The 8,371-nt window shown below is 38.3% G+C and overlaps 1 protein-coding gene across 1 annotated transcript in view; it reads right to left on the minus strand.

The window, feature by feature from the left end:
• The window catches only part of MACF1 (microtubule actin crosslinking factor 1), a 350,964-nt gene that overhangs the window by 101,727 nt on the left and 240,866 nt on the right, over positions 1–8,371 (minus strand). The gene's annotated exons all lie outside the window — the stretch shown is intronic.

Raw genomic sequence — 8,371 nt, forward strand, 5'->3', positions numbered from 1 at the left:
GTAAGTTGAAAGAAAAAAAAAGATCAAACTCTTGACAGAAGATAGCAAAATACATGAATCAATGATTTCCAAATAAATGTCTCTTACATGTATAAAAATATATTCAACTTAGAGAGGAAATAAAAAATTAAAACCACACTGAGATACGTTTTATTAATCAGATTAGCAAAAACTCAAATGCTTGACAATACATTCTATTGGTGAGGCTGCAGGGGAAATACATAGTACTGTCATACACTTCTGCTAGGGATGCAAAATGGGGAAATCCTCATGGAGGGAACTTGGCTACATCTAACAAAACCACACAACCGTTTACCCTCTGATGCAACAATTTCACTCTAGGAATTATTCTGAAGATACACTTCCAATAATACAGGGAAAAAACACAAAATTATTCACTAGTGTCATTTTTTTTTTTTTTTTTTTTTTTTGCAGTACGCGGGCCTCTCACTGTCGTGGCCTCTCCCGTTGCAGAGCACAGGCTCCGGACGCAGAGGCCCAGCGGCCATGGCTCACGGGCCCAGCCTCTCCGTGGCATGCGGGATCCTCCCAGACTGGGGCACGAACCCATGTCCCCTGCATCAGCAGGCAGACTCTCAACCACTGCGCCACCAGGGAAGCCCCAGTGTCATTTTTAATAGCACAATTTTGGAAACAACCAGAACAAGAGTCTGGTGGAATAAACTACGGTTCATCCTCAAAATGAATGTATAGTTAAAAAAAAAAAAAAAAGAGGAGGATATCTATGAATTAAGTGATTTCTAAGACATTAAGTAAAAAAGGCAAGTGCAAGATTATGTATTGTACCCCCTTTTGTACAATGAAGAACTGGAAATGGTGTGTTTATTTTGGAAAAAAGAAAAAGAAATAATAAATGTGAAATCCATTACCTGTGGGGGTGAATGGGAAAGAAGACGCACGGAACAGAATGAGAGTATATCCTTATTCACTTTCCTACACCCTGAATATAACTTTTTGAAAAGCTTTGACTTTTGAGCTTTTTTTTTGAAATTTGAATTTTATTTTTTTATACAGCAGGTTCTTATTAGTTATCCACTTTATACATATTAATGTATATATGTCAATCTCAATCTCCCAATTCATCACACCACCACCACCCCCTGCCACTTTCCCCCCTGGTGTCCATACGTTTGTTCTCTACATCTGAGTCTCAATTTCTTCCCTGCAAACCGGTTCATCTGTACCATTTTTCTAGGTTCCACATATATGTGTTAATATACAATATTTGCTTTTCTGTTTCTGACTTACTTCACTCTGTACAACAGTCTCTAGATCCACCCGTGTCTCTACAAATGACCCAATTTTGTTCCTTTTTATGGCTCAGTAACATTCCATTGATAAAGAAGATTGTACCACATCTTCTTTATCCATTCGTCTGTCGATGGGCATTTAGGTTGCTTCCATGTCCTGGCTACTGTAAATAGTGCTGCAATAAACAATGGGGTGCATGTGTCTTTCTGAATTATGGTTTTCTCTGGGTATATGCCCAGTAGTGGGATTGCTGGGTCATATGGTAATTTTAATTTTAGTTTTTTAAGCAACCTCCACACCGTTCTCCATAGTGGCTGTATCAAGTTACATTCCCACCAACAGTGCAAGAGGGTTCCCTTTTCTCCACACCCTCTCCAGCATTTGTTGTTTGTAGATTTTCTGATGATGCCCATTCTAACTGGTGTGAGGTGATACCTCATCGTAGTTTTGATTTGCATTTCTCTAATAATTAGTGATGTTGAGCAGCTTTTCATGTGTTTCTTGGCCATCTGTATGTCTTCTCTGGAGAAATTTAGGTCTTCTGCCCATTTTTGGATTGGGTTGTTTGTTTCCTTAATATTGAGCTGCGTGAGCTGTTTATGTATTTTGGAGATGAATCCTTTGTCTGTTGATTCGTTTGCAAGTATTTTCTCCCATTCTGAGGGTTGTCTTTTCATCTTGTTTATGGTTTCCTTTGCTGTGCAAAAGCTCTGAAGTTTCATTAGGTCCTATTTGTTTATTTTTGTTTTTATTTCCATTTCTCTAGGAGGTGGGTCAAAAAGGATCTTGCCGTGATTTATGTCATAGAGTGTTCTTCCTATGTTTTCCTCTAAGAGTTTAATAGTGTCCGGTCTTACATTAAGTCTCTAATCCATTTTGAGTTTATTTTTGTGTATGGTGTTAGGGACTGTTCTAATTTCATTCTTTTACATGTAGCTGTCCAGTTTTCCCAGCACCACTTATTGAAGAGGTTGTCTTTTCTCCATTGTATATCCTTGCCTCCTTTGTCATAGGTTAGTTGACCATAAGTGTGTGAGTTTATCTCTACACTTTCTATCCTGTTCCACTGACCTATATTTGTTTTTGTGCCAGTACCATACTGTCTTGATTACTGTAGCTCTGTAGTACAGTCTGAAGTCAGGGAGTCTGATTCCTCCAGCTCCATTTTTTTCCCTCAAGACTGTTTCCGCTATTTGGGGTCTTTTGTGTCTCCATACTAATTGTAAGACTTTTTTGGTCTAGTTCTGTAAAAAATGCCATTGGTAATTTGATAGAGATTGCACTGAATCTGTAGACTGCTTTGGGTAGTATAGTCATTTTCACAATATTGATTCTTCCAATCCAAGAACATGGTATATCTCTCCATCTGTTGGTATCATCTTTAATTTCTTTCATCAGTGTCTTATAGTTTTCTGCATACAGGTCTTTTGTCTCCCTAGGTAGGTTTATTCCTAGGTATTTTATGCTTCTTGTTGCAATGGTAAGTGGGAGTGTTTCCTTAATTTCTCTTGCAGACTTTTCATCATTAGTGTATAGGAATGCAAGAGATTTCTGTGCATTAATTTTGTATCCTGATACTTTAGCAAATTCATTGATTAGCTCTAGTAGTTTTCTGGTGGCATCTTTAGGATTCTCTATGTATAGTATCATGTCATCTGCAAACAGTGACAGTTTTACTTCTTCTTTTCCAATTTGGATTCCTTTTATTTCTTTTTCTTCTCTGATGGCTGTGGCTAGGACTTCCAAAACTATGTTGAATAATAGTGGTGAGAGTGCACATCCTTGTCTTGTTCCTGATCTTAGAGGAAATGCTTTCTGTTTATCACCATTGAGAATGATGTTGGCTGTGGGTTTGTCATATATGGCCTTTATTATGTTGAGGTAGGTTCCCTATATGTCCACCTTCTGGAGAGTTTTTATCATAAATGGGTGTTGAATATTGTTAAAAGCTTTTTCTGCATCTATTGAGATGATCATATGGTTCTTCTTCTCTTTGTTAATATGGTGTATGTATCACATTGATTGATTTGCATATATTGAAGAATCCTTGCATCCCTGGGATAAATCCCACTTAATCATGGTGTATGATCCTTTTAATGTGTTGTTGGATTCTGTTTGCTAGTATTTTGTTGAGGATTTTTGCATCTATATTCATCAGTGATATTGGTCTGTAATATTCTTTTTTTTGTAGTATCTTTGTCTGCTTTTGGTATCAGGGTGATGGTGGCCTCATAGAATGAGTTTGGGAGTGTTCCTTCCTCTGAAAGTTTTTGGAAGAGTTTGAGGAGGATGGGTGTTAGCTTTGCTCTAAATGTTTGATAGAATTCACCTGTGAAGCCTGTGGTCCTGGACTTTTGGTGTTGGAAGATTTTTAATCACAGTTTCAATTTCATTACTTGTGATTGGTCTGTTCATATTTTCTATTTCTTCCTGGTTCAGTCTTGGAAGGTTATACCTTTCTAAGAATTTGTCCATTTCTTTCAGGGTGTCCACTATATTGGCATAGAGTTGTTTGTAGTAGTCTGTTAGGATGCTTTGTATTTCTGTGGTGTCTGTTGTAACTTCTCCTTTTTCATTTCTAATTTTATTGATTAGAGTCCTCTCCCTCTTTTTCTTGATGAGTGTGGCTAATGGTTTATCAATTTTGTTTATCTTCTCAAAGAACCAGATTTTAGTTTTATTGATCTTTGCAACTGTTTTCTTTGTTTCTATTTCATTTATTTCTGCTCTGATCTTTATGATTTCTTTCCTTCTATTAACTTTGGATTTTGTTTGTTCTTCTTTCTCTAGTTCCTTTAGGTGTAAAGTTAGATTGTTTATTTGAGATGTTTGTTGTTTCTTGAGGTAGGCTTGTAATGCTATAAACTTCCCTCTTAGAACTGCTTTTTCTGCATCCCATAGGTTTTGGATCGTCATGTTTTCACTGTCATTTGTCTCTAGGTATTTTTTGATTTCCTCTTTGGTTTCTTCCGTGACCTCTTGGTTCTTTAGTAACGTATTGTTTAGCCTCCATGTGTTTGTGTTTTTTACGTTTTTTTCCCCTGTAATTGATTTCTAGTCTCATAGTGTTGTAGTCAGAAAAGATGCTTGATATGATTTCAATTTTCTTAAATTTACTGAGGCTTCATTTGTGACCCAAGATGTGATCTACCCTGGTGAATGTTCCATGCACACTTGAGAAGAAAGTGTAATCTGCTGTTTTCGGATGGAATGTCCTATAAGTAGCAATTAAATCTATCTGGTCTACTGTGTCATTTAAAGCTTGTGTTTCCTTATTAATTTTCTGTTTGAATGATTTGTCCATTGGTGTAAGTGAGGTGTTAAAGTCCCCCACTATTATTTTGTTAATGTTGATTTCCTCTTTTACAGCTGTTAGCAGTTGCCTTATGTATTGAGGTGCTCCTATGCTGGGAGCATATATATTTATAATTGTTATATCTTCTTCTTCGATTGATCCCTTGATCATTATGCAGTGTTCTTCCTTGTCTCTTGTAACATTCTTTATTTTAAAGTCTATTTTACCTGCTTGAGTATTGCTACTCCAGCTTCCTTTTGATTTCCATTTGCATGGAATATCTTTTTCCATCCCCTCACTTTCAGTCTGTATGTATGCCTAGGTCTGAAGTGGGTCTCTTGTAGACAGCATAAATATGGGTCTTGTTTTTGTATCCATTCAACAAGCCTGTGTCTTTTGGCTGGAGCATTTAATCCATTCACTTTAAGGTAATTATCGATATGTATGTTCCTAGTACCACTTTCTTAATTGTTATGTGTTTCTTTTTGTAGGTCGTTTTTTTCTCTTGTGTTTCCCACTCAGAGAAGTTCCTTTAGCATTTGTTGTAGAGCTGGTTTGGTGGTGCTGAATTCTCTTAGCTTTTGCTTGTCTGTAAAGCTTTTGATTTCTCCATAGAATCTGAATGAGATCCTTGCCGGGTAATCTTGGTTGTAGGTTCTTCCCTTTCATCACTTTAAATATGTCATGCCACTCCCTTCTGGCTTGTAGAGTTTCTGCTGAGAAATCAGCTGTTAACCTTATGGGTGTTCCCTTGCATGTTATTTGTCATTTTTCCCTTGCTGCTTTCAATACGTTTTCTTTGTCTTTAATTTTTGCCAGTTTGATTACTATGTGTCTCGGTGTGTTTCTTCTTAGGTTTATCCTGTGTGGCACTCTCTGCACTTCCTGGACTTGGGTGGCTATTTCCTTTCCCATGTTAGGGACGTTTTTGACTATAATCTCTTCAAGTATTTTCTTGGCCCTTTCTCTCTCTCTTCTCCTTCTGGGACCCCTATAATGCGAATGTTGTTTAGTTTAATGTTGTCCCAGAGGTCTCTTAGGCTGTCTTCATTTCTTTTCATTCTTTTTTCTTTATTCTATTCAGCAGCAGTGAATTCCACCATTCTGTCTTCCAAGTCACTTATCCATTCTTCTGCCTCAGTTATTCTGCTATTGATTCCTTCTAATGTAGTTTTCATTTCAGTTATTGTATTGTTCATCTCTGTTTGTTTGTTCTTTAATTCTTCTATGTGTTTGTTAAATCTTTCTCGCATCTTCTCGATCTTTGCCTTCATTCTGTTTCTGAGGTCCTGGATCATCTTCACTATCATTATTCTGAATTCTTTTTCTGGAAGGTTGCAATCTCCACTTCAGTTAATTGTTTTTCTGTGGTTTTATCTTGTTCCTTTATCTGGTACATAGCCTTCTGCCTTTTCATCTTGTCTGTCTTTCTGTGAATGTGGTTTTCATTCCACAGTCTACAGGATTGTAGTTCTTCTTGTTTATGCTGTCTGCCCTCTGGTGGATGAGGCTATCTAAGAGGCTTGTGCAAGTTCCCTGATGGGAGGGACTGGTGGTGGGTAGAGCTGGGTGTTGCTCTGGTGGGCAGAGCTCAGTAAAACTTTACTCCACTTGTCTGCTGATGGGTGCAGTTGGGTTCCCTCCCCGTTGGTTGTTTGGCCTGAGGTGACCCAACACTGGAGCCTACCCGGGCTCTTTGGTGGGGCTAATGGCAGACTCTGGGAGGGCTCACGCCAAGAAGTACTTCCCAGAACTTCTGCTGCTGGTGTACTTGTCCTCACGGTGAGACACAGCCGCCCCCCTCCTCTGCAGGAGACCCTCCAACACTAGCAGGTAGGTCTGGTTCAGTCTCCTATGGGGTCACTGCTCCTTCCCCTGGGTCCTGATGCACACACTACTTTGTGTGTGCCCTCCAAGAGTGGAGTTTCTGTTTCCCCCAGTCCTAATTCTTGTAATCAAATCCCACTAGCCATCAAGGTATGATGCTCCAGGAATTCCTCCCCGCTGTTGCCGGACCCCCAGGTTGGGAAGCCTGACGTGGGGCTCAGAACCTTCACTCCAGTGGGTGGACTTCTGTGGTATAAGCGTTCTCCAGTTTGTGGGCCACCCACCCAGCAGTTATGGGATTTGCTTTTATTGTGATTGCGCCCCTCCTACCGTCTCATTGTGGCTTCTCCTTTGTCTTTGGATGTGGGGTATCTTTTTTGGTGAGTTCCAGTGTCTTCCTGTCGATGACTGTTCAGCAGTTAGATGTGATTCCGGTGCTCTCACAAGAGGGAGTGAGAGCACGTCCTTCTACCCTGCCATCTTGAACCAATCTCCAACCTCCGATACTTTTTAATTCCCAAAATAGTTTCTTCAAGATAGATATTATTATTCCATTATAGATATATTATTCCATGAGAATTTAGCCAACTGTTGATCCTTTAGAAAGCAGTCTTAGAAAATCTGAACTTTCTTAATGTTTCACATATTTAAAAATAAAACTTTACAAAGAAAAATAAAATCCTGGAGTTGAATACAAATAGAAACAAAGAAAGCTAATTATATAAGAAATTACAGGGAAAAAAAAATTCAGGTAACTTTGAACATAGTATACAGGAGGTCAGAGTCTCAGGACAAAAAGAAATCTAAAGAAATCTTGAATTTTACTTAGTAGGTTTGTTATTGGTAGAAATAATAGTGTAATTCCAAAGTGATCTTATTTTATTGTAGGATATAGCAAATAATATATTAAGTTGTTGGAAACGAGGGTTCTCCCTGTGGGCAGAGGAAGATACAAATAGGGAATGGAGGAAGAATCCTATGGTGTTGAGTTGGAGTTGGATTATCAGTATGAATACATGATATAAAAAACTTTCAAGATTTCTTAATCCTATCCACTTAAAGGACCTAGAAGCAATGACACCCTAATCACTCATCTAGTTATCTGGATTTTGATATCTAATTACAATTCCCTAGTAAAACAGGGCTCCTTGGAGAAACAGGTGATTTCTGGTATGGGACAGGGAAACTACAAGGTGACCATGACACATCTTATTGTGCCAGAAAGTAAGAGAGTACTCATATACTGGTAGGGACATGTCAAAAAGACCAGGAGACAGCTTAAAGGGGCACCCATTGACCAAATTTGAAAACGTTTGAGCATAAAAAAGAACAATGATGATAATGAAAATGGAAGCCCATAGTGATACTCTTTTATATATTTATAAAGAGAGAAAAAACAGCAATTGGTGGAACCAGGTGAAAAGTATGCTGATGTTTATTGTGCTGTTCCTTTTACTTTTCTGTAAGTTTAAAAATTTTCAAAACAAAAAGCAAAAAGTTAGGAGAGCAAACCAAACAAAACAATGAGATCGCAGTACAATATGGAAAACGTTAGATAGTTGGATAAACCGAAGGCAGTGATGTGAGAATACAGCAATGTTGAGGTACTACAGGTAGGAATGTGGGCAGGTGCAGCCATTCTGGAGCTCAAGTTAGCTACTACTTGGTCAAATTAAGTATAGGCAGGTACTATGACCCAGCAATTCTGTTCCTGGATATACATCTATATCTACGGGAGGTAATAACTCTTCACCAAAGATTTTCAGCTCTGCACCTACTAGATATATGGTAGGATTACATTTCTCCACCCCCTTGAAAGTCAGCTATGGTCATGTGAAACTTGCTTTGACTTAATAAAATGTAAATGTATATGATATGTCCTCTTCCCCTTGCACTAGTAATCATGAAAACATATGTCAGGATGAAGTTTCCATCAACTTGAAAGACTGAGTGACCTTGATGAGCTAAGTATTCCTG

Source organism: Lipotes vexillifer, unplaced genomic scaffold (assembly GCF_000442215.2).
Source record: "Lipotes vexillifer unplaced genomic scaffold, Lipotes_vexillifer_v1.1 scaffold213, whole genome shotgun sequence".
NCBI lineage: Eukaryota > Metazoa > Chordata > Mammalia > Artiodactyla > Lipotidae > Lipotes > Lipotes vexillifer.